This window comes from Simochromis diagramma, unplaced genomic scaffold, assembly GCF_900408965.1.
Source record: "Simochromis diagramma unplaced genomic scaffold, fSimDia1.1 OVJJ01000413.1, whole genome shotgun sequence".
Lineage (NCBI taxonomy): Eukaryota > Metazoa > Chordata > Actinopteri > Cichliformes > Cichlidae > Simochromis > Simochromis diagramma.
In genome coordinates, this window is record NW_024386948.1 from 650,443 (window position 1) to 677,919 (window position 27,477).

The 27,477-nt window shown below is 40.4% G+C and overlaps 1 protein-coding gene across 2 annotated transcripts in view; it reads right to left on the minus strand.

Annotated features, from left to right (window-relative positions):
• Positions 1 to 27,477, minus strand: part of LOC120737530 (E3 ubiquitin-protein ligase Midline-1-like) — an 86,484-nt gene that overhangs the window by 52,063 nt on the left and 6,944 nt on the right. The window contains exon 1 of one of the 2 annotated variants that reach the window (XM_040038302.1): positions 7,896 to 10,378. The exons of the other annotated variant lie outside the window; for it this stretch is intronic. The gene's annotated coding sequence lies outside the window, so the exon portion shown is untranslated. Of the gene's footprint in view, positions 1 to 7,895; positions 10,379 to 27,477 lie in introns of those variants that run through there. 2 annotated transcript variants of the gene reach the window in all.

Here is a 27,477-nt window from a genome sequence, read left to right on the forward strand (position 1 = left end):
TATATCATAATGCATGCCTCAATACTGTGCTCAGTTACTAAAGTATGTTGCAGTGTCCGTGACTATCACCATGACAAAACTGTAAAAAGTAGCATTTTATAATAAACTTACAAATTAAATTGTAAATTCTGTTAACTGAAAATTGTTGAGCTGGTACATCATCATGTTACATAGTATCTTCCTGCATCCAGCATTTTTCTACAATGTTTTCCTGCACTATTAGCCTTCTGGCTGGTCTTGTATGTAATAAATCTTGAAGTGCAAGGAAATTCATTTTATATATTCAACAGCCTTGCTCACAGGTGTAGTTGTCATAAGTCCAACTAGGACAGAGGACGGAAAAGTTGCGTGATGAACATGCCCAGAGTTGAAGCTAACGAAGTCCAAACAAATCAGTTCGCTAAATATAAAAAAGCTTTTTGAGTGTTAGATGTCAAATTCAAGGGAGGATTAGAACTCAAAATCTTTTTCCTTTTCCTTTCCTTCCTTCCTTCTACCTCCTTAACTTCTCCTTCATGTTCACTACAGTATGAGACTGGATATTTAACAAGTTACCAACACTAGCAGTTGCCACACGCACGCACACACTCAAAGCTTTTGTCTGATTCCAGATACCCTGCCATGCTGATCCCTAACCAGCTTCCTACAATACTGGCTGTGACCAATCCCGGCCTTTCATGTTTCGAAGCGGTCAGTCACACCTAACAGGATTGGCTGGTGATAGTCTGGGATGCAGAGGCTATTAGTGATTATAATAAAGGGTGACATTTGTGAATGTGGTGTGGGTGCGTGTGTGAGCCGGTGCGTGTGTGGCAGGGTCTGTCTGGGATCTCACTTGTGTGACCCAGATTGGGTACAGTGGCGCATGTGAAAATGGAGGGCGGTAGGGGGGCGGAGATTATGTTAACAACTCAAAAGCTGCTGTTGTCAAGGACAGTTTTTGTCAGGGTGAATGATCTTTACTCTCCCACCGCATGCAAACATGCAAAGGTGCCTTTATCATCTATTAGTAAAGGATTTCTATCTCCTATATAACTTTTAAAACCTGGTGATCTCAACATATTGCCCATAAATTCATGCAATAAACAAATGTAAAACATTTTATGGAAAATTAATCGCAAAATTCTCACTGTGTGCCAGAACGGTTAGCGCTGTTTTAGGCTCTGTGGCCAAAGGTTCAACAATAAGCATGTGTAATCAGCAGCTCTAAACACTTTGTTTCTGATTTTTTCTTCTCTCAACTCTAAATGATGTCACAGGGGTTATCCCTAATGTGGTCTGCCAATTAGAAGAAAGTTGGCTTAAAGGAAGGGGAAAGGCAGCTAAAACACTCACAGAGATGAAGTGGATGACTGCGCCAAGGCTCATCATACATGAACAAGCGTCATTTTGAACTTTGAATCATGCAATGTGACTTTAGAGTCCAAGAGCAAAAATACAGAGCTGAGAGTGTAATAGTCATCTTTTTGAATTGGGGTAGAAAAAAACACCCTACACTTAGCTGGAAGCAAAATGTCACACTTTTCCGACACCTTTTGATAATCACACATCACAATAGTGCTAGCTTCGATTCACACTGTAATAGAATTCACCGCAGCAACAGTTCAGTTAAGTGCCATTTACTGTCCGATCCTTAAAAGCTGATGCACTTCAACGTTACTTCTGGTTCACTTTTCAAACTGTACAGTAAGATCCTCAGTTGGCTATTTGACATAAGACTGACTGCAGAAAAGAGAGCACTCACTGAACCCTCATATGCTGCATTTCCAGACACTACAGGTTTAGTTAATGTCTTCTTCCATGAGCACAATTATTCTATAATGCCTTAATGCTGCCTCAAAATGTGTGCTTCGGATCCCCTAGTGGAGATGAAAGTGATTAAACTGTGGTTATGCCCTGAAGTGTTAAATTATCATAGCAACTTTGATTGGATAATGAAATGTTTTCGATGTGAAAATGGCCCCAGAGAGCTGGTAAAGATTAGGTAAGCCAGTGTTTGCATGCATGAACAGAGCACTAGTGGGATAAACACCACTCATGCAGCATTTGCATGACTCATGCAGTGTAGCATGCAAAAAGATCTTGTTTTCGGGAACTATTCAGGGCAATTAAGATTACTGATGCAAAATATCCTTCTTATTGAGTTACATTTACATGTTATTAAGGCTTTCCTACATAAAACAATGAATATCTTATAGTTGTGCACAGATTTCTCTGTGGAAAAACTCAGATTTTCTTTTGTGTTTGAAGATTTTTAACTTGTTGGAAATTAGGATTTTATCTTGTTGAGAATTTGTTAAGTTGTGGTCAAGCAGTCACCTTGGACATCTGCTTCTTCAAGAAAAAGCTGATTACTTCTATATAAACTCAGTTTAACCTGCCTGAAATGCCTAAATGACCCTGTTCCACAGGGCACCTTGTGTCATGACACCAGAGATGTGGAATATGCTAACAATTATACTAGATTTTTAATACAAGGCTTCAAGTCATCTGTGTTTATGTTGAACTAGAAGGTTAGGAATGTCAAAAAGCATGATGGTATTCAACCTATCCAAGACCTCAAGAATGATGGATATTCCAAACACATCTGCCGAGCCGCAGCTGATTGAGTAAGTCCCTTGATGCGTATCAAATGTCCGCAATGTTTTTTCAGAACCGAACACCCCAACCTGACACCTGTGAAGGGGTGTTTTTTCAGGCAGCATGCTGAGAGGATCACTGATTTTGCCTTCCATTAGTAAAACTGAAACTTCATGTTACATAAACAATTTAAAAGCAGTGCTGATCTTTGGGATCTTCATTTTTGTTTCTTTTTAATACTCTGAGAAAGTATGACCTACTTGAGGATGGCTCCAAAAGTTAATTCATGCTGCCCACATAAGACAAAGACTCCAACCTACCAAGACTCTAATGCATACCTAAGAGTGAGTTGATGGATGCCAGTTGAAGTGACAAAATTATAAAGACATTTTAAGAAAAAAAATTTAAACAGAAAATGTTTACAAAGTTTACAAAGACTGAAAGCAGCATTTAGAACTTGGGAGAGGTTAACTCAGGGCATTCAGATTTTTAATGCATGGCAGAAATCATTGTGTGCCAACAAAGGCAACTGTACCTGATTGCTGTCTGCTAGCTTTACCTCCTGCTAACCTGAGTCGCTGAACTGGACTTCTGAACACACTTAGCATTTTGAATACAATGATGTGACAAACTACATTGTTTTCTATGTTGCTAAACCAGAAAGTCTGCTTGAATTTTGGTGTAGCATATTCAATATGTTACTTAGCACTGATTAGTAGTTATCTTTAAAGCTTGCTAATCAAACTGCTTAGCATTCGCTATTAATGTGATAACTTCTGGTTCCAGAAAGCCAAGATGGCAACAACTATGATGCTGGAATAATTAGAAATCCATAGGCGACAATATCAGTGAGTGTAGTCACATGGCTATGTCCATCTTTTACAGTCTATGGATTTAGTTTAGGTTTTGTGTTTTTATTATTTCATGGTGAAATAGTCAAAGGTTCTTAGCTGATAATATGTGGAATCATATGACCCAAAAAGCAAAGAAAATGCCATTAACAATGTGCAAAGAGACTTACAGAAATTGAACTGATTTGTTTAAGGATGCTAGATTAAATCTTTAGATTTTATCCGTAAAATTTCAGGCTGTTTTTATCATAAATTTGACCACGCTAACATCACTCTGCTCCATACTACAGACTCTTATCAGTATATTTTTTAGTTATGATTTCCAAATTCACCAGGCAATACAACAACTACTTGTTCAGCGGGGAAGCATCATGCAGAATGTGTGGCCACTCATTAATTTAGTCAGAGAAGCAAAACTGTCATTTACATTTAGCGAACAAGACAAGGATTTAGATGTTGAAGAAGAGTTCGACTTCAATTATTTATTTATTTATTTTCATTTTTCTTCTTCCATTTCTCTGTTTTTCTGTTCAGAAAGATTCAGTATCACAGGTTTTACTGACCATATTGCCACATTAGTGGAAAGTTATTTGCAGTGCTGGGTCACTGCACCGTGGTATAATCCTCCACTCAACCTTTTAGTATAAACATGAATTATTTCGACTGCAGATCAGACAAAAAGGCTACACTTCAGCCTCCATTAAGTAGAACAAACTGTGTAATAGCCTGATAGTCGTACAAGCATTGTCAATTTCATATTTATATAGTTAAAATTTTGAAACTTGTCTAATACCACACTGCTGCACACTGTTGAGGCTCCTGACAACTTTAAAATAAAAAGTTTGAGGAACCACTTATCCTCTCCACAGGACTGCACAAGCTGCCAACTCTCACTGAACCGATTGTGCTCATTGTCACCGTTTCTGATGTTTCCATAGCAACATTGCACTCTCATCTTATCCAGTGGGTGATTAAAGAACGCACTGGGGTGGATAAAATGAACTGATCTGGAGTGGAAATAGAGCGAGAATGAGAGAGAGAGAGAAAGGAATCCAGTATGTCTTGTCCCTTTTGAAGCGTGTTTAGATAGCAATTAGCAGTTCACCCCTCGAGCGTCTGAAGTAGGCAACTGCTGACGCTTTGAAGATCAAATTAACCAATTACGGGCAGATAAGACTCTCAGGAGTTCTACCTCCCCGTTTTATCATGGATACTACATGCTTGTGAGATAACAGAATATTTAGGGAGTAGCACTGCTGTCTGCTTGTCACGGCATTAGCCACCAAAGTTTTTCTGGAATACTATTTTTTCTTGTGATCAAAGCGTTATTGTACTTTCTTTGAAGCTAGGTCATATGAAGTGCTTTACCATAATCGGTACCTGTACCTGCAGCATGCCCCCACTTTGGAGAAACTAAGTAGTGTGCTGCTTTATACACTGTTGCTAGCAAAGCCTATTTTAGCACTAACAAAATAACAGCAACCTAACCACCAAAATCAATATCCTAATTGTACTTTTGCAGTGCTTTACCTTAGACTCCGATCATTCAAGGATTTTAGAGATCCTCATCAACTGGTGCCATGATTGGTTAGACTTTTTATCAGATTCAAATGGACTTAGTGACACGACTCCTAGTGAAGACACATGCAAAGTACAGCGGTCTTGAGTTTTGGTGATATTGATTAGTCTGACACTTGCAGTAATTAGCAGATACAGTATCTGTCTGTGCATTGCACTCAACAGTTTATGGATACAGCTGGCTAACCACGCTTGCAAGCATTAGTTGATAATTGAGCACATTACTCTCTTGTCCAAATATGCTAACTTCAGGCTAAATAAAAGAAAACAACATGGAAACAGCCAAAAATGTTAAATTTGAGGAACTTTGACGAACTCTGATGTCAAACACTGACTTTGGGCTCCAGAGTGGTTAGGCTACGAGTGGAAAAATGATGTAACCAAACAGCTTCAGAAAAGGTAAAGTCTAAAACAAAAGTAAAATAGTTTAAAAAAAACCAAACATGTTTCCTAACTTGAGGCCCCAGCTACCTCAGGAGAAGACAACAATAAAATTTTAAGAGGAGATGGGGTTTGTGATTAAAAATGACTGTTGAGCTGGAAGTGAGAGTATGTTGTGAGAATACTAAAGTCAAAGCTGTAGTTGATCAGCAACCAGTGTTCTGGAAGAAAAAGTAAGTTATTTTTTGTCAAGGGTGTTTCTGAAGAGGTTGTCCTCAGTACCTCATCAGAAAGGACTGCCATACAGCGAGGTAAAACGGTGACACAACTTACCCTACATTTTCTTCATCTGTGGGTCTCGGATTACAATATATTTGGCTTCCAACCCTGTCAATAGCAGCACGTTGCTTAGCTTGCAGTCCATTAATGCTTCCTGCTTCTCAAAACTAGAGGCTACACTGTCTATAAATACCTCACACAGCTCTTCTTCAAAGAAACCAAGCCATCCGTTTTACATCAACAACGCTCAAAGTTTAAGAGTGCACCTTATCCCTGAGTCAAGTTTACATAAACTGACAGATGTGCTCCAAGAAGGAAAACAAATGAAAAAAAAAAAAAAAACAGCATTTGCTATATTTGTCTACATAGTTCCCACACTCAGTCTTCATTCACGGGAGAGAAAGGGGGGTTTGAAACCTAAGATGCTTCAGTCAAGCCTGTCCAGGCTGACAATGTCTCAATGAAACATGTCGGGGGGAAACAGGAAAAGAAACCGTAACAATGCTATTGTTGCTATATTGGTCGGCAAAGTGACAGCTAAGGACCAAGTACAGAGAGGGTCTTTTTGTTTTGCCTAGTCTATTCATGTCAATGCAGACTTTGAATATGGCAACTTATGGTGAGCACATAAGTACTGCTATATTTGGATGGATTGGATAATTTCATTTCCATATGACTTCCATAGACAATGGTGAACAGTCTCTGTGAAAAGTGCTACACAAGCCGAAAACTATTTTACAAGTGTTTTCAGACAAGTTGGCATCTTCCAAACAAACTATGGACAACTGTGGTAATCTGCTGGTGACCAAACTTTGACCTGTACGGATCAAAATACGTGGGTTTATAAATCATAGCAATCATAAACTATTTACTTTTTTCCCCACCAAAAAGTTCTATTTTATGAAGACTATATGGTTAGGGGTTAGGGTTACTTTACATCAGACCTCATGAGGTTAAAGCCATTTCCAACTTCAACATAAACTATCACTAAAAGTGAGCAGCACCTACTTCTATTTAATGCATTTGATTGCTTACTTAAGGCCTCAAGTTAGGCTACAGTGACCTCCCCTTCCTCAAGTTCTCCACTGTCTCGCAGATCAAACACAGAAACCTGGATTTCCTTGATCTCGCTGAGCCACCGCAGGTGAGAAAAAGCACTCGCAGCCCTGAGCCCGTGTTATCCAGCTGTCACCCACATGATTCAGCACGCACAAGATGCATGCACGCTCTCACACACATGCACTGATGTGTACTTAACACGGCTCAGCACAGAGAAATTCAATAACTTGACCTCTGGGAGGCTTAAAAACACAGAATGAGCGACTTGTGCGGATGTGAACAACGTGTAGAGCATGTAGTGCAGCTAACCTGTATACGAAGGTGTTTTATCCTATCTGCACATACAGGGCTTTCAATAGAGGAGGAAGGAATTGGGGAGGACAGTACAGATAAACATCTCCCCTTTCAAATTAACGCTGTCAAACTCCCTGCACACTTTAGTGGAAAGCAGACAAAACATTTGGGACCTCTGAAGCTGCTCTTACACACTCAAGTACTCAAGTACGAGTGCACTTTTAACCATCCTTCAAGGCACTGTCTCCTGTCTCCTTTATGTGTGCCGGCGCTTCAAGCAACCACCAAAATATCCAGTGGCTCTTTGAATTTGGGTCACAAAAAGCCAGACTCACATGCTACGTAACAATGCCCACACACAGACTTTTTTGGTAAGCTGCCAAAGTTTTACAGCTAATACCTGTCGACCTCTTAAAGTGGGATCAGCTGATTTGCTCGTGTCTGTGGAAGCTGCCACACTTCAGGGAGGACCACGAGCCCAAATTAAAAGCTGAAGTTCTTCAGAACTCCTCGCTATAAATGTCTGTCCAGCAACTGTTTCTTCACAAGTTTCTTTTCAACCACCATACAGACTGGCTCCACACTACTCGCTGGCTCAGTCCTGAAGCCACCGCTCTGTCATTATCATTCCAGCAATGCTGGCACTGAATGCTTCCACTCCTTATTTCCACTGAGAATACAGTCTGATCTGAGTTGGAGGGTGAAAGCATGCGGGAATCCCCCAGGGACTGGGAGACTTAAGTAAACTACTCTAAGAAGAACTCCCTCTGAGACAGCCCACACCTCCCACACCTCCATACAGTAAGCACACACACATACAAAAAAAAAAAAAAAATACAAATCAAACTCCCCTCTCTTCTTCCTGTTCCTTACCTTCCACATGATTAAAATCCCATCATCCACAAACAAAAGTGAAAAAGAGAGGAAGAGAGAGAGAAGTGGGAGTGGGGGGGGAGGGAATGTCAGCTATCTTTGGCTCTCTCTCTCCTCTGTGGGATGCAGAAACAGCAGCAGCGGCGGCAGTGGCAAAAGCAGCAGCGAGCAGCAAACTTGGGAGTCAGAGAGGATGTGGATGCGTCTCCGTGGCTGTGTCATCACCTCTCATGACATGTTTCCTCCCCTGCCTGTGTAAGCCTTTCCATCCTGACCCGGCACAGAGAAAGAGAGAGAGAGAGAGAGACGGGACAAAGTAGTGTACCGCCCCCCTCTCTTTATCCCCTCCTCCTCTGTCCATTCCTCCCTTTCTGTTTCCCTGTATTCAAATCTGCCAGCGAGCTGCTCTGTCTCAAAGTAGGCCAATCACTGAACTGCTGGGGGGTGGAGTCAGGGCCCGCTGTGTGTGCAAGTGTCCTTGCAGTCATACAAACAGACATTGGGTGTGCATGTCTACTTATCCTTGCAGTAATATGTTTTGCATGCAAATTCATATTCCAAGTGTGATGAGCACAAAAAAAAAACATCCCATAGTTCTCAAGAGTGCATTTTCAAATAATTGCTTAGTCTCAGATGCAATAATTGAACAAATAAAAAGCCAGACTCCAGATTATTTTGCTGGGTTTATGTTTTCGTCTTGCAAATATTTACTGCATCTCTCAGTCACTTCAAGTGCCCTCTAAATGGCCAAACCTCCGGGAGTGAAAAATGAAGCCAGTAACAGCAGCTCCAAGAGTGGTTACTTGAGCCTGAAATGCTAGAAAAGACAAAGTCCCCACAGGCTCTCATGTTAAAATGCCCAACTTCATAGCATTAAAATACACGCTTACAGATACACGAAGCATTTGGGGTGTTTATGGATACTTTCCCCTTTCGTAACAGCCTTATAGTAGACACATTTTTTTCATAACTTCTCCTGTTGGATATTTTTAAGGCTAAAAGTTAGAGGTAGGGCTGTTTTGATTGGCATAGATGATAACTATAATACTTTTAATCATGACAGATATGGCTTGCTTATGTGGCACAGATTGTCCAAGAAGTTTCAGGTCTATTCTTGGTATATTAAAGTGCAGCATCATATTAGCCCATAGCTTTGCACCAGTTAGTGCTTCCAGCACATACAGATTATGCAGCTTGTTAATTGAGCTAGCTTATATTTACACCCCAGTCACTCAGGCCGAGATTGTTGCCCCAGTTGGCAACTGGCTGCCAACCACCATTTGGTATAGAAAAAAAAACTTCCTGAGTGTTTGCTGTAGGCAGCTGGAACCCTGAAGCCGATCACTAAAGTCTGAGTCATCCAGGTTTAGAGTCCATCAGTGACCGCCCGATAGCCTCCTGTCACTGGAAAAAATCTATATTTCGCAAGTAGTTGGCAAATGGTTGCTGGAGGTTGGTAGGTGAAATTGTTTGCTAAGCTTGTTTGTTTACAGTGCCTGGTGAACCAAACTTCAGATTGCCACAGTTGTCCATAGTTTGTCTGAAGATGCCTACTTGTCTGCAAACACTTGCCAACTGCTAGTAAAGTGGTAGTAAAGTAGTTTTCAGTTTGCATAGCACTTTTCACTGTTGCAACATTAACTTTTGCTTTAAAGGCATCACAACCCTTTCATAGTTTGAGGTATTGTTTGGTAGTTAAGCATAATGGAGGACATAAAAACTGTTGTAAAAAACATTGCTAAGATTACATTTCTGATTATAGCTAATTTGTTTGGAGATTTGCAATGCAAAGTCAGTTCTTCAAATGTATCTGCACAGGTAGCATGCTAACACAAAGGAAGCCAAGAATCCAGAGCCCGAACTTAAACTGTTCCACAAATCACGTGTTGAGCTGTCAGGATTTAAGGCTCCATTTTCTAACTGTGCATGTTTCTAAAGACGAATCACTGTATTGATCGGTTACACTGGTGCCAGTACTGAAAGAAAGACCTGATGTGTGTCCTCATCAGGATAGGGATTTGTGTTGACGTGTGGGCCTACAAGTTTTACATTATTCACTTCAAAATAATAATATGTGTGTCTGACTTTTGTTGAATAAAAGTTACATAAAACTGAATTGCTTGAAATACAAGTGCAGCAAGAAGATGAGGAAATCTCTTATTACATATTACATACTGACACTATGTTTATCATCGTTGTGGTCAATGACCCCTAAAGACACCAGTTGAATTTGTCATTTAACTTTAATTTATACCAGCTGTGCTACAGTTAATAGCAGTTAGTGAGGAAGAACATTGTTTATGCTAGGGAGCTTAAAACCACAGATTAGTATAAATGCCGTGACCGTGATTTGTTATTTACTAGGAGAACAACAAGCATAGTGGAAGCTGTACTAAAGGCGAATGCCATCAACAGCAGTTCAAAGTAAGAACACTTCAACAAATATGTTAAATATTTGTCAAATGAAGTTCTCTTTGTATTGGAGATGAGTAAAATCCACTACACATGAGACACCTGTGTATTACCTTCCATCTGTCCACCCCTGACACGTCCTCAGCACAAATTCACCCTCTGTAATTTATTTAAATGCCTCCCCAATGTCCCGATGTCGCTCCCTCTCTCCCTCCACCTTGAAACCTCAGCTGTTTTGGCTGCTCCCCATAAAAACAATCTCCTCCTTTTTTTTTCCCTTTTTTTTTTAACACAGCCCACAAGGAAAGCAGCTTAAATTAATCTCCGAGATGCAAGTCAGTTGCACACGCAGCCCACGCTGGCCTGTCATTACTGCAATCTTTGATCCAGAATCTTCAGCTGCTTGGAAAGCCTACCTGTCTGAAACGCAGTGGACAGTTCATTTTGAGAAAGCGATTATGTGTGAGAAATAGCAGAAAGTCTGAATCAAAACCATTTTTAAGAAGTCTACAGTTTATGTTTAAAAAAAAAAACTTGATAGCAAGCAGCTCATTGCTAGCTTATCTGAAATAATCCCTAACATTTTTGCCCTAGAGAAGTGACTCCTCTAGTTTTTGAGTGTAGAACATGGTTCCTGCTCTTGCAGTGGATTGTCGGTTTAACTCTATCTTGCATGCTTGTATGTTTTGGCGTGAAAATATGTTGAATATGCCAGATAAACCTGTTTGTTTGGGTCTGCTAAGTCCCAAACAGCATGCCTAAAACTGTCGATGCTTGGCATTTTTTTTCACTGGCGCGTTTAACAGATTCCTATTAGATAATGTGTTTTTGGAGTTCTTATAAGGTCATTTAGAGCCAAAGTGGTAAAATACGCTTAAAGTGGGAAAGTATGGCATGCTTAGTGAATTTTTTAAACATCAGGGAACATTTTCATATTCCAAACCCTAGACTAAGTTCACTAAAGTATATGTGTATGCTCAGTGTGTGTGTGTGTGTGTGTGTGTGTTGCGGTTGCAGGATTCTGGTGTGTATTTCTGGCGGTTGGAGTGGGATCAGTCGAGGTGAGGCTGCTGCTAAAGAATGCTCTTTTGGAAAAGGACAAGGAAAGAGTTTCCATCTCGGGTCAGTTGCCGGCAAGAGAGCAAGACCACTCACTTTCTGAACACTCTTTACCAGGCCGGCAAGACGTGAAGTGTTCCCTCGCTATGTGAAGAAGGAAAAGTAAAAGCACATGCAGTTAGTAAAAAAAAAAGAAATGTCAAAGGAAAAATATGACCCTACGATCTAAGAACTAAGAATAAACATGAGTTGACTGGTGAAATTGGAAAATATGTCTCGCTAAAGGTTGGACTTTCAGGAGTGCCTTTTTTAAGTCTCAGATATTAGCTTCACAGAGATGGCAAGCATAGTCAGCTATGCTAAGTAACATACAAACACATTAATCGAATTTCTTTCTGCTGGTTAGTGCTGGTTAGTGTGATAGAGTGTGATACAATTACAGTGTGATGTAATTGTAGCAAAATTCTTAAAAAGCACACCTAATAATGAAAACTATAAGAACTTATACATTTTAAGATAGCTAGTTACAAAAGTATCCTGCTGGTACCACTGAGGAAACTAGCTATACACATACCAAAGCTATATTCTTAAGTAGACGTTTAAGCTTGATTGGGACTTCTATGGAAAATCTGGGTCCTAACTTACGTCGTAACCTGAAACTCCTTTTAGTCCTACACCATAACCTTCCACGCCACTCAAGTCACTGCCGGCTGCATCGACCCAGCGTGTAGTTACATTTCTCAGGAGGTGCACGTCAGGTTACATATAAGGTTACGGTGTAGGGTTAAAAGGAGTTTCCGCTCCTGATGGACATTGCAATGTAGATTTCCTGCTGAAGCATAAATAACACAAAACTCTGTTTCTGCTCTAAAGTTGGGCCTTTTAACATTTGAGGATTGACATATTTTCAGAGTCAGACCCCATTGGTCATTTAAGGAACTGCAGTTTTTCACAATCAGCATAACGTCAGTAAACTTGTGTACGATCGCCAGTTCCTGTTGGAATTACGAACATCGACCAGTTCTCAAGCAGTAAATTCATCAGACCTTATCTTTGTGATGCTAATACCTGCATATAGGCCCCTACTGATCAGAGAAAAACTCTTTGTGAGGAAGGTAAGTTTGGTCTGAGGGATTAATGGAAGTCTAAAAGAACTGCTTTGAATCCACGCAGACATGTTCTGAGCTGCTGCCACTGATAATCAGCACACTAATGTGCAGGAGTATGCTACATCTGTATCTGCCTACATCCATAAATGCACAGAGGACCTCTGTGTCATAAAGAACATCCCCACTAAGGCCAATGAGAAACCATGGATGATACAGGAAGTACATGAAAAACTAAAAGTACAGAATGAACCAAGCTCAACTGTCTACAGGGGATGCCATTTCCTCTGCTTTCCACCGGAGCTTGGCACTTGTGGAGGAGAAGTCATGTATGAATGCTTCTTGTTGACTTCAGCTCAGCATTCAATACGGTCAGCAGATGGTCAACAAAAGTCAGTTACAGCCAGTTACACATGGGGGTCCAGATACCCTTGGGTGTTGACCCAAGGGTATCTGGACCCCCATGTGTAACTGGCTGCTGGACTTCCTCACCAACAGACCTCAGTCAGTAAGAGTGGGAAACAGCATCTCCAGCTCCATCTCCCTCTCCATTAGCTCGCCTCAGGGCTCTGTTCCGAGCCCACTGCTGTTCACGCTGCTGACATATGACTGCAGTGCTGCATCTGCTTCTAATCACATCATCAAGTATGCAGATGAAACAACAGTGGTAGGTCTCATTAGGAACAGCAATGACCTGTCCTATAGAGAGGAGGTGAAGCGATTGGTGGACTGGTGCAGTGTTAATAGTCTGTTCCTGAACACTGAACATTAAGAGGACCAAGGAGATTATCATCGACTTCAGGAAAAAACAGCCCAGTCATTCCACACTTGTCCTTGACAACAAGTGCTGTGGAGGTAGTCAAAAGCATCAAGCTTTTGGGGGTAGAGATAACTGACAGCCTGGACTGATCATTTTATACAGGATCAGTAGTTAAATGGACTCAGCAGTGTCTGTACTTCCTGCTCCTGGATGAGGAGAGCATACCTTTGCCCTCCCATCCTCTCCACTTTCTACCGTGTCACTGTCGAGATCGTGCTGACCAGCTGTACCTCCATCTGGTTTGGCAGCTCCAGGGTCCCAGAGAAGAAGTCGCTACAGAGAGTGGTGAAAATTGCTGAAAAGATCAGTGGGACTTCTCTTCCATCCATCCAGGATATCCCACACAGACGCTGTCTCAGCAGAGCCCGTAACACCATCCCTACTATTCAAATTGCCATTATTCATTTGATTGATGTTAATCACCAGTCTATTTTGCCATCTGACTATATTTTGTTCTATTGTTTTGCGTGAACAGCTTTTACCTATTTCTTTAAAAATTGCTGCCTACTTTTGAACTTACCATTTATTCAGTTTTCTGTACCACTAAAGTGAGAGTTTGCTTTCCTTTGAAACAAAGTTTTGTCTTTGAGCTTGCACAGACTCAAAATGTTTTATTCCACTGATGCAACACTGTAGACATGGATACTGTATTGTGTTGCATTGACAGGTCGTCTGTTACTTTTTTTCCCCCCTTGGAAGTTATCCAACAGCACTCTTTGGAATTAAAACATGAACACGAGGACTCTTCATTCAAGTCTCTCAGCACACACACAGTAGCTAAAGCTTTGTCAAGCATGGTCTGCTGTAAAGCAGCGTGACTGTTTTTCACTTTGAACTATATATCCCTGTGATGCCCCTGGTGGTATTGTGATTGTGCTTCAAATGTCATTGTGGAAAAAGACAAAAGGGTGCTGAGTATTAGAATAATAATGGCTTCATTTTATAACTTTTAAAGCAAGAAATAAAGGAAAAATATTTTTTTCTTCTTTTTTTTTTTTTTAGTAAAAACACAAAATTTTCCATTCTGTTCAGAAATGTCATTTCCGTGGAGATGTTTTGACACACACATAGAAACACAGATGTATTCACAAACCAGAGAGACCGAGAAAGTTTGACTCTGTTTGTATTCAAGGCTGCGGTTTTGTTTGTACCCAGAGAGCTTTTTTTTTTTATCATCAGCTGTAAGAAAACATGAGACAGATAATAAAGTTAGTGACGGTAAAAGCTTTTCTATGGAAACCCAAAGCAATATTTCCAAGCTTGATTTTTATCGTCTGCTTTATGAAGGCTGCTCCATCTTTTGGTAAAATATAGGGTCTGTACGCTTGCCTTTTCATTTTCAAGTGTCCCATGACGACTCTCAATTTGGGAAAGGTTGGCCTCTGCTCAGAATTTAAAGAGGCTTTACTTTTAACTACCAGGAATGAGCGGAATGCAGAGGGGTCTGTCTCCTCTCTCGGACCATTACAGGGATAAAAGACGACAGGGTTATGACCAAGACCTTTGCAGAGGGCAGCAACGCCATGGGTAGCCTGGGATTTGTAGGATTTACCTCACATGTGTGCACTTCAAGGTATTTAAATAGACCCTGGTCAACATCCTGGGTGAACGATATGCAAAAAGACAAATTCTGTAGAGTATCCAACAATGCAAATCCTTTCAAACCCACCAATCCGTACTAAAAAAACATCAGATCCATCTGCATATTATCTTCCAGAGGCACCTTTACGACTTGGATGGAGAGCATCTTAAAACCTCCCCTCTTCACTGATTGTTATCTTTAACAGTATTTACTGTATGACTCATGTGAAGCTTGGGAGATATTCTGTATAGGCCTTCTTATGTTTGCTCTTAAGTGCAGACCTTCTTGTATAAGACCAAAAGAAAACACGGGGCCATCTTTGTAGTTGCAGTAAAAGCCCTTTTGGAAAATGCCAAACAGATTTCCCCTCAAGCTGACCTTTGGCCCTTTTTTTAAGAGCAAGTTCACATGCGGTCAGCAGAGGACTGGTTTTAATCAGGAAGTCGAAGACATACAGCTGGTACCAGCTGAGACATTGTCTGCTTTGAAGCGCAGTTTGGGATTTAAGGGGGTGTAAAGTAGGAATGAAGTTGTATTTTGGTTGTGCTCCTTTGTGTGTTTTTGGAGATACTCTTGTGGAGCCTGGAAGCTATCTGTCTCTGTCAAGTGACCTCAGTAAATAAAGTGATCTAATCTGCGAAAAACTAATACACAGAAAAGCCTCGAAAAACAGACATTAGGAAGGGACAAGAGGCAAGACAGAAAGATTAAGAGATAAAGGGGGGTAGTGCAGGAGATAAAGAAATCAACATGATAAACACTAAGTGCAAGGTCTCTCTTTTCTCAGAAAATGACTATAGATCAAGAGTAACCTTTCTGTGGCAGCAAAGAGTAGTTCCAATAACAAACAAATCAGATGTGGGGCCTCAATTTGCTCTGTTAGTACACTCCATGTAGTGCACACTATTTTTAAATAAATTATATTGCATATTATGTGAGTTTGTCTCTAATCGAAGACAGTGAGTTGTCTTAGTTTTAACTAATTTGACCCTACACCTGGTATTTCAATGAAACGCTGTTGCTAGCTAGTGACCAAACTCAGTGATAGGTTGCTATGCAATGGCTTGCTAAAACTGCTGTTATCCTATGCTCTTCTACTGGAACAGCAATGTTATTCAGGTAACCTGTTAGAGGATGTTCAGATGGTGAAGGTTTTAATCCAAGAAAATATCCTCCACGCCATGACATCACCACCACCAGCCTGAACCACTGACATAAGGTGGCTCCACGCTTTCATGTTATGCATGCCAGACTCTGACCATACCATCTGAGAGTCATCAGACCAGGGTTCTAACCATCTATATTCCAATTTTAGTGAGACAGTGTGACTTGTAGCCTCTTTTTTCTGTTCTTCACTGACATGTGGCTCCTGGTGTGCTCTTCTGCTTAAAGGTATGATATCTTGTGAACCATTTAGAGATGCTCTTCTGCATACCTGGGTTGTAACAAGTTACTGTTGCCTTCTTATCACCTCAATGCAGTCTGGCCATTCTCCCCTGACCTTTGGCATCAAGAAGGCATTTTCCCCAGAGAAGTGCTGCTCATTGAATAGTGTCTCTTTTTCAGACCATTCTCTGTAAACCCTAGAGATTTTGGTTGTGTGGAAAAAGTCCAGAAGATCAACATTTTCTGAAATACACTTATAAAATGTGTTCAATGTGCAGCCCATTGTGTTGGATTGTCAATGCAACCCTCTTCTCCCACTCTTCACACACTGATAGCAACACCGCAGGAGAAATGCCAGCACAGGCATCCAGTATCCGTAGTTTCAGGTGCTGCACATCTCGTATCTTCACACCATAGACAATTGTCTTCAGATGACCCCAAAGATAAAAGTCTAAGGGGATCAGATCGGGAGACCTTGGGGGCCATTCTACTGGCCCACGACGACCAATCCACTTTCCAGGAAACTGTTCATCTAGGAATGCTCGGACCTGGCACCCATAATGTGGTGGTGCACCATCTTGCTGGAAAAACTCAGGGAACGTGCCAGCTTCAGTGGACAAAGAGGGAAACACATCATCATGTAGCAATTTCAAATATCCAGTGGCCTTGAGGTTTCCATTGATGAAGAATGGACCCACTATCGTTGTACCCCATATACCACACCAAACTAGAGATGGCACGATACCACTTTTTTTCTGTCCAATACCGATATCATAAATCTGCCGATACTGATGTGAATCCGATATAGTGTGTTTTTTAATCAATAAAAATGTTTTTTTAATATCTTGCTGCGTTTTGTATAAGTTCATACTCAAGTTACAAAAAAACAAACACTAAAGCTATTCTGTTACACCTGTGTGTAAAAATATTTCATAGTTCAGCAATACTGAACAATCTAATAAACTTAAACCTACTCCATCCTCCCTATTCTGGTATTTTAAAGAGTAAGCAACCTAACTAATAGTGTTCTAAAACTCCCAGCAAAAAAAATTAAAAATAGGGAACCCCCCACCCTCCACCTCATGATGCTTAATCGACGTAATCAACTTTAATTTGATGCAGTGTGGGGGAAAAAATGCACAGAACTCAATTATTTTTCAAGAATAATTAAATAGATTCAGCATCTTTCTGCAACAGAATTGCAGACTGCACAGATGGAAAAAGTACAATAGCTTACCTAGGGTATATTAGACTTAATAGTTACTATATACAGTAATGGACTTCTATACATTTTTTGACAGATTAAAACTTTGGGTGTAAGATTCGGATAATTATTTATTAAAAGCTACACATTTTAAATGAGAATAAGAAAGAAAAGTATGTCTTTGTGCCCCCTTTTCCCTGTTAATGCCCTATCGGCCCCCCTGGCTAAACTTTGCTAGATCCGTCCCTACACAGTTACCAGCCGTCAGCTACGTAGAAAAGGATCCTGGTGTAGAAAGTAATATTAAATAAATTCTAAGAACAGCTTATCAAGCTTAAATGTGCTGCTGTTGTTAAGCCGCTGGTTTCCTCTTTCTGGTGCGAAGTGGGCGATGAACAAACAAGAGAGACGAAGTCACGACAGAAAAGCCGATCAGCTGATCATTGATCAGTTTCATGATTGAAGTAGCAGCAGGAGAGGGAGGGAGAGAGAAGAGGCAGTTGCTCCATATATCGGTTGTTAAGCTTAACGCGGGAATGCTTTACAAACATTCAGAGATGGACTTGCACACTTGCTTTATTTTTCTTGGGGATATCTTTGTCGGAGATGAAATTCCGGGTTGGTAGCGAAGCTCCAAATGCTTAACCAGACCACTGACAGGTCTCGCACGCCACAGCCGCTCTATCACGTGACGCATACTGTTCCGACGTGCTAAAGTTATGAGGCGAGTTACAGCGTGTCGCAGGTTTTGTGAGGTGCTTTTTTGATATTTAACGGATCGGATTACATTTTTTATTTCTCTCCAGTAGTTTAGGTCAGTATCCGATACGTAATATCGGATCGGTCCATCTCTACACCAAACCATCACTTTTGTTGTTCCAACAGTCTTGGAGGGATCCATCCAATGTGGGTTAGTGTCAGACCAATAGTGGTGGTTTTGTTTGTTAACTTCACCATTCACATAAAAGTTTGCCTCATCACTGAATAAAATCTTCTGCGTGAACTGAGGGTCCTGTTCTAATTTTTGTTTTGCCCATTCTGCAAATTCCGTGTGCCGATCTGGGTCATCCTCGTTGAGATGCTGCAGTAGCTGGAGTTTGTAAGGGTGCCATTTGTGAGTAGCTAATATCCGCCGAAGGGATGTTCGACTAATGCCACTCTCCAGTGACATGTGGCAAGTGCTACGCTTTGGGCGCTTGCTGAATGAAGCTAGGACAGCCACTGATCTTTCTTCATTAGTGACATTTTTCTTGCGTCCACATTTTGGTAAATCCAACACTGAACCAGTTTCACGAAACTTAGCAAGCAGTTTGCTAACTGTAGCAGGGGAGATGGGTGGTCTCGTAGGGTGTCTTGCATTGAAATCTGCTGCAATGACCCGGTTACTGCATTCACCAGATATCAACACAATTTCGTTCCGCTCCTCACGTGTTAACCTCTTCGACATGTCAATGGCTGTGAACAAAGAGAAACTTGTAAATAACTCATGAAAGAATAAAGTTACATTGAAACCAAGCACACCATTGTTTTTCTTGTGACATTACCAATAAGTTTGATGTGTCACATGGCCCTCGTCCTATTGAAAAAACAAAAGTTGTATCCAAGATGGCCGACTTCTAAATGGCCACCATGGTCACCATCCATCTTTAGGAGTTTGCCCCCTCACATATACTAACGTGCCACAAACAGGGCTTTAATATCACCAACCATTCCCACCAACCATTGTTATTACGGTGTATCCATATAAATGGCCCACCCTGTACTCAGACCAGCCCAACTAGGCCCAAAATTCCTTCCACTTTCAAAGTCCCTTAAATCAGCTTTTCTTTCCCGTTCTGATGGTCAGTTTGAACTTAAACAATTGCTGATTACACATTGGTGCTGACGAGCAGTTGAACAGGTCTTCCTAAAAATGTGTGCTCAGTCTACATACTATACTTACATACCCATATGTCACTGCATGTACATGAATGTACCCATTCACTCAAAATAGCAAGAGTACATATGGACTTATGTGATTTGAGAAACAAGAAGAATACTGAATGTTGCACATTTATAACATGAATCAGCAGATAGCACAGAATCAGAGGTGAGTCTGCACTCACGTCTATTTGTGTACGTGAACTGGATGAACTCAAGCCTGACATACAACGATATTTTGATTCCCCGCTGTTTGTGTGTTCCGAATAAAAAAAAGAATGAGACAACCGAGGTCAGGCTGAGTAATAAACTCTGAACCATGAGCAGTTGTGAACATCTCCTTTCAAGCGTGACATGGCATTGGATGTGATTAAAAACAGGGTTACAGTTAAATTAGACTTAGAGCAGTTCTTTTCCACATTATTCATGCGGGGTACTAAACATCCTCTCTTCTAGATCCATTGTCTAAATCTGGCACATTACCCAACAGCTAGAGCTCAAGGTCATTCTGTCACCACCGGAACATCATCTGGGCTAATGCAAACATGCCCCTATGCACAGAGAAGCGTGCAAGCATAAATGCCCCAAAAGCCTGCACACAAATGTGCACCCGTATTGCACACGGGCAAACTGGGATAAACATAGACATGTGCACATAAGTGTACTCGCACACATGCATACATATGGGTGTCAGGCAGCATCATCATTAGCTGTCAGCGGACCCAGTGTGGCCTCAAACTGTCACTGAAGGACTCCCGTCCCCGATGCTTGCCCTCAACCCATTGCAGTACCAGCTGGCACGCTATGACATCACATAATTTCACCAAAAAAAGACTAAGACAAGAAATGTCTGTATCTTTAAAACAATAATAATAATAATAATAAAGGTCAAAAATGTTTATTTTGAGCAAAAAGATTGACAGCGTTTTAGGAGTTTAGCCACAAAACTAAAAAATTAAACCACTGGTTTGGTTCATAGCCTCCAACGGTCTTATCTTTGTTCAGCATTTCAGTTCAACAGCTTGAATAAATAAGAGCTGCTTATTACCAGCAGGCTACCACAACTTCATTATTTGTTACAGCTGGCTGTGCTGCATGCATTGTGGCTGGGCAAAAAAGAAAATCTGTCTTGGCATATAAGACAAAATCATTTTAGCTCAAAGTCAAAAAGCTTCGGCTTTACCGGAGCTTTCGCCTGCACCTCGTATCATCAGCAAATGGAAGTCATTTCAATTTATAATGCTAGTCACAGAATAAAGGCCTGTATAAAAAAAAGAAGTCAGGGAGTGTCATAATGGAAGCATCATTTTCACATCAGTAAATTTTAAATGATACCCAGCACCATTGATGCTAAGGCGTATTTCTCTGACCTGCCTAAAGGCTCAATCCAGCATTAAAACTCTGTCAAACGTAATAAAGTTGGACAGTTTTTTGACCAGGCTCTCATAAACCGAGACACTGAAAACTGTGTGGAAGACCTCCATAAAACGGGGCTATCTTTAAGCCATTTGTTACTGATTCATGAATCAGCTTAAGGGTCAGTAACATCCTGCTTTTTTTTAAGTAGCAAAGAGCAAAAAAGATCAGATCATTCTGCCTTTCTTTTTTATATTCCTATTACTAATACCAATCCAGTTTTATTAGATCAAGATGCAACTTGGGAAGGTTTAAAGAGGAAAAAGCATCAGCTGCACATAATAGGTCACTGGATATTCTGCACCACTTGGTGAGCATTAGCCGGCTCCCGGGCGGTCGCTGTCACGCACAACCAAGTTTGTTTCTCTGTTCAGGCATCGCTGCATTATCTATTAAAATTCTCACACGGGGGCAAGAGTACCGCAGAGTGTGTCTGCCATCTTGAATGAGGGTGTGATGAGGGTGTGATGAGGCATAAAAATTCTCTTCACTCCTCCTTCCTTTCAGCCCAGGCTACAAACGAAATCCAGTTTAAGATATTTGCCGCTTGTGGCCGAGAGGAAGGTCGACGTGTTTTCCCTTTATTGTCCTGTCAAGCACAGCTGAATACCACGGAGCTTTTCAAACTAAAATCCTAATTATGCCCCCGTGTAACCCTCTAATTAGTACATTAACATATCCGTCGATAATGCTCTACTTGCATGTCGCACCCATTCAGCTCACCATTCGTCCTTGCCTCATTGTATAACTCATGAACCGCACATTCTACAGTAAATGACGGTCTTTACAAACTTGGATGATAAAGTACAGCAAATGTCAGTGGCTCATAAGCACTGAGAGTACAGCTGGTAAATTACTAGTGTTGATAACATTTTATACATTTTTTATGCTAACATAGATGACATGAGACAGTAGCAATTATGTGTTTATAACCCTGGTACATTTTAATATGTGCTATATTTTGTATTTGTTGGTGATTATCAAATGTGATATTTATGAAAAAGATTTCAACAGTCAAATACTGTTGTTCAATAAAAGCCCCTGGCAATTCAGATCAACACTCAGGGTCCAACATAACTGATGAAACAGCCCTAATTGCCTTTTAAGAATAGACTGTATATAAAAGATAGACAGACCACCTACCGGTTTTGGACTCCACATTTATCTCAGTGGCATCCAGAAATTGGCCAGAAATTACCACATCTGGAGGTAGTACTAAGAAGTAAATAATAAAACAAGGCTAAGCTTTACCATCATTGCCGTCTAGAAGATGTGCAGCACCTGAAACTACGAATACTGGATGCCTGTGCTGGCATTTCTCCTGTGGTGTTGCTATCAGTGTGTGAAGAGTGGGAGAAGAGGGTTGCATTGACAATCCAACACAATGGGCAGCACACTGAACACATTTTATAAGTGGTCAGAAACTTGTAAATAACTCATGAAAGAATAAAGTTACGTTGAAACCAAGCACACCATGGTTTTTCTTGTGACATTACCAATAAGTTTGATGTGTCACATGGCCCTCTGTATCCAAGATGGCCGACTTCTAAATGGCCACCATGGTCACCACCCATCTTGAGGAGTTTGCCCCCCTCACATATACTAATGTGCCACAAACAGGACTTTAATATCACCAACCATTCCCATTTCATTACGGTGTATCCATATAAATGGCCCACCCTGTAGATCAAGCACTGAGCAATGTAATTAAATAAAATAAATAAAATAATAAATATTAAATATATTGGATTATACAACCTGTGAACTATTAGGATAGCTTTTTTCCATCTTGCAAAAGGAATATCCATCACAAGATTATGGAGCTCTACTTTTCACAGAAATCTGTCAAAGAAAGAAGCCGAAACGCGTTGGTCAATTATTAAAGTTGTTCATCTTCCCTTAAGTGTTGCTGGTGTTCCTGCATTGTGAATTTTCCCACTGGGTCCACAGTAAAAAAAAATAAAAAAAAAAATAAAAAAAAACAATTAACAAAAATGTTCAGTTTAGTAATTACCGGGGCGCTACCAGAACTTTTTTTCTGTAATTTGACACATTTATTTATTCATGCTAACAGATTTATTTCATTTTCTACAGCAGCATTTCTTGGATATGTGGAAAAACTCAGTAATGCTGTTAAAGCTGCACTTCTTTTTTCTTATATTAAGATATCTCAGGAATTTAAAAGTGTAGTTAAATATCTCCACAGTGACAGAAAGGGTGGTTTCAGTGGTTTGGCCCACTTACGATGGGTTGCATGTGGCCCCTGATGTAAAATAAGTTTGACATTATCAATCTAACAGATGGTTTTGATTGGTTACTACTTCCATGAGATGTGATTATGTGACTGACTGGTGATTGCAGATGGAACCACTGTCTATATTATTGTCTACTTATAAATTCTTTAAAACAAGTATTGTATTACTTGGATGGAAATTATAAAGTATGCTGTAAATGGTCATTAAATGCTGCAAACTGCATCTGTTAAGTTTTATAAAAACATTTGCAACTTTACAAAAACTACCCAGACAAAGTTCATAGATGCATTAATTAGGAAACCTCAACTGGAATAAAAACTACTTGGAGTAAAGTTAAAGAAAATTGAAAAAAAATAAAATAAAAACATGATGGACAGATTGAAAGTGTAACTGCATATCATGCAAGATGACTCTCTCCAGACTGGCCAATGATTCAATCAGCCAACTATGACATCACACCAGCTGGAGCACTGATACCGACTGTGAGCACAGAAGTGCACACCTTACTTTGGGTTAAAAATAAATAAATAAAAAATAGCAGCTCCCATCATTTGAAGACCTAACAGAGGTCATAGGAAATTCTATGTGGAGATGATTGAGGAGCAAGTTGTCATTTTAAAGTCAAAGGCTTCTTTAGCTGAGCATTCCCACTGTGAAAAAAATGGACTTTTTCACAGGTGTGCCGAATGACTGCGTGAAGCATGAATAAGTTATAAGTGAAAGTCAGGCTCTCCGACCTCCCTTTGCTCTTGTACCCTGCAGTGCAATGCTGCTCTGTGATTACATGTGTGTGTGTGCATGTGTGTGTGGTAGTTAATGTAATGCAATAGTTAATGTACTATAGTCCACCCAACAGTGAGAAAATACTCTGATTTATGGGACTGCCATCGCCTGTGACAGGAAGAGCACACATTTGCGCGCGCACACACATCGGGAACAACTCGCTTCGCTCATACCGCATAAAAAAGTACACATCTTCTATGGCAATAAAAAGAATCCGAGATGCTAGCTGGGGATGCAGATGACTATGAAATAGAGTCAGTGAGAGGAATCGAAAGCTGGAACATTAATCAAAGAGCATGCATTTTGTATGAAGGCGGGGGGGGGGCTTAAACAATGTGATGGCAGCATGGCAGTATGAGACAGTGATTAATTATGAATGGAATAAATGATGCTCTCAGTTGGATCATTAATGAGCTGAATTATTAATTAAGTCGTCTGGGCTTTAATAAATCCTAAATATACTTTTGACAATGTTTACAGCTTCAAGGCACGATATGTGATCAAAATGTAAACACACAAGTTTGTTCTGCCTTTTAAAATTTAAAGAGAAGTATACAACATTTGTTAATCGTGTTTGCTTGTGAATAAATTTTGAATTGGTATTAAAGTGGAACTGACATGATGGTGGGGGGTTCAAATAATGAGGTGATGCTTGTGAGCCTGAAGCCTAAAGTTCAGCCTTCAGGCTGCTCTAAATACTCCCTGTCTGGTGCAAAGACACCACTTGCTCTCCAAACCTTCTTTTTGAGGCTCAACCAATCAGAAAGTTACCCTAAAGCGAGAGGAGCTAATGTTTGCTTGTTTCACATGTCCAATGGTTGACAGCGAGGCCCAGAATCAGATAAATAAGAGAGATTTTGAACAGTTAATTCTCCAAAGTTGCTCCAGCAGAGTGCAACAATAACAATATGGAGCTCCAATAAAGAGAGATGGATTTTACTTTATTTGTGTTGCCATTTCATCTCTCGGTCTTTTGATGAATGATGATTGGTGCAATAGCAAGGCATTGTAAACTGCTGCAGGTACTTATTTACTCTATTACTCGTGGAAATGCAGACACATATGTGCACATTATGCCCCACCTTCTGCTGCCAAAATGAAAGTAACCAGACATATTTTCTTGCAAATGAGTAATATATAATCTTCTACTGCTGCTTTAAGGGGGCATCACAGTTGATCATCTGCCTAATGGATAAGGAATTGCAGAATTATCAGAGACTATAGCCTATTCCAGTTCTGTGTTTGAGGGATTCGCTTAGACACATAAGGGATATTTGGATTTTTTTAGATTGTAGAAGTAAATCAATGAACCAAAAACCTGTCCACATAAAATAGGAACGTGACTTTGGTCCCTTTGCTTTTCAGCTGTTTATGGGGAAGCTGGACAGAGACAGACCCACCTATTTAAGTCACTTCGAATGCATTATTCAGACAGGGAGATAAACGGGAGGTTTTTGTTTGCGCATGCAGGTGCATCCCAGGGGACGATGCTTCTTAAAGCGAATGACATTTGCTTCCAACATGGTTGCCTGCCCTCTCTACGTGTCTTGTTTCTCTATCGTGCTGGAGCTGTCCCCTCAGGCTGGGCCAACACCTTGTCTCTATTCTTCTAACATCAGCAGAGATAAATAGTGCCAGCCACAGACACGCAGGGCCAATCTCACGAACTCACACCAGCACATACACACTGACCTCAGAGGTTTAATCAATAAACCACCCGCAGCACTTTTCCAAAGCTTACAGAGAGACACTGTGGGACTACTTATGTGTGTGTGTGTTTTGTTACCACTCTCCAAAAAAACCCCACCCAAACATGCCAATCTATAAGCCAATAGCAGCACTGCATCCCTTGGAATGCACAGTTTTGTATATTTCAGTTCATGTTATTTGTTTGCACAAAAGAAATCCATTCTCAGCGGTGACGCTAAAAGAAAGTGTTTTCTTCAAGTGTTTGACTCTTGCTTGGAAGAAGCATCACCTCCCATTAATACAAATCGACTTATAGATTGAGTACCTCACAAAAATTCAATTCAGTTTTATTTATGTAGCACCAAATCACAACAAAAGTCATCTCAAGGTGGTTCATATTGCAAGGTAAGGACTCTACATTAATACAGAAAACTACGACAGTCAGACGATCCCCCGTGAGCAAGCACTTGGTGACAGGAGCAAGAAAAAAACCTTTTGACTTTCAGAACAAGGCTCAGGGAGGGGCTGTGATTGGTTGGGTGGTGAGGGGAATGGAGTCATTCAAAGCTGAATTTGTTCATCCCTGTTTATTGTCTTGTTCCTGAGAACCAGGACATGTTTCCATTATTGGTTGGAGATCATTATGTAGGATTGTTGACAAAAGTTGTGGTTTGTGTCTTGCGATCACTGGTAGCCCCTCCCAGTAGCCACTGATGTGAGTGGGCTCATCAAATTTTTCATCCCATGGTGGTGCCAACTTTTTTGTTTGTGGCTCTTGATTGTTGGTAGAAAACACCTAATTGTCACACAGATTTCTTTAAAAGTGAGAACTTTACATATCAATCTGCTTTCTTTAATTGTTGTCCAACTAGGTTTTGGGGTCTGTAGCTTATCCCAGCTGAGATTATGTGAAGAGCTGGGTACACTTTGGACAGGAAAAAGGAAACCATTAAAATATTCAATTACACCTTGGACAGGTATATTGGATAAGCAGTCACCAGGCTAACACACAGAACAAGCCTTCACATTCAAAAATCACACCTTTGGGCAATTTCGATTAATCACTAACTGCATGTCTCTGGACTGTGGAAGGAAGGTGGAGGACCCAGAGAAAAGGTTGCAGCCAAGACCTTCTTACTGTCAGGGAACACTCAAAGGTCTATTACGAGCTTAAATACGGGCTAGTATTTCCACAAGATCAGTGGCAATTTCTGGGGATATAGAAAGTGTTATTTTGTTCTGTTAATTGTCTTGTCTTGTCTTGTCTTTTTTTTTTTTTTTGGGATATTTGAATCAGGAAGGTCATTTTCTTAAAAGAACAAAAAAAGTATTTTCTTTATTTTAACATTATTTGCTAACAGGTCAAAATCACAATATCAGTTAAAAGGGTCGATATCAGCAGATACCAATATTAAGCTGATATCTAGGCATCTTTTTTAATCACTTGCAAGGCACCAAATCACAACAACGGTACCCTCAAGATGCTTTATATTGTAAGGTGAAGACCCTACATATCGATAGGACCCACTAAAATACAGTTCTAAATATTACTTATAAACCTCACTGAATTTATTTCAGGAAAACATGCACCATAATTCTTTTTGCATTCATGTATGCCATGCTAATGAATGCAAATCATAATAAGGTGAATTAATATCCAAGAAATTCTCAGCACCATGTGACACGGATGAACCTGTAAAGATGAAATTAGGCTGCGTAGGGAGTACTACTTGACACAGCTCCTTTTTGGAGCAAAGAACACTGGTGTCACAAACTGGTCCCACATCAGCATCCAGCAGAGAAAGACACCCCCACATAAAAAAAGACCATCCTGATCATTTGCGGGCATTGGTGGTTTAAACAGTGTTAAAATGTGTTTGTTTTCAAGGGTGTAAAGATGCACAAATGCATTAATGTATTGTACAGTGTATTAGCCAATACAATACAATT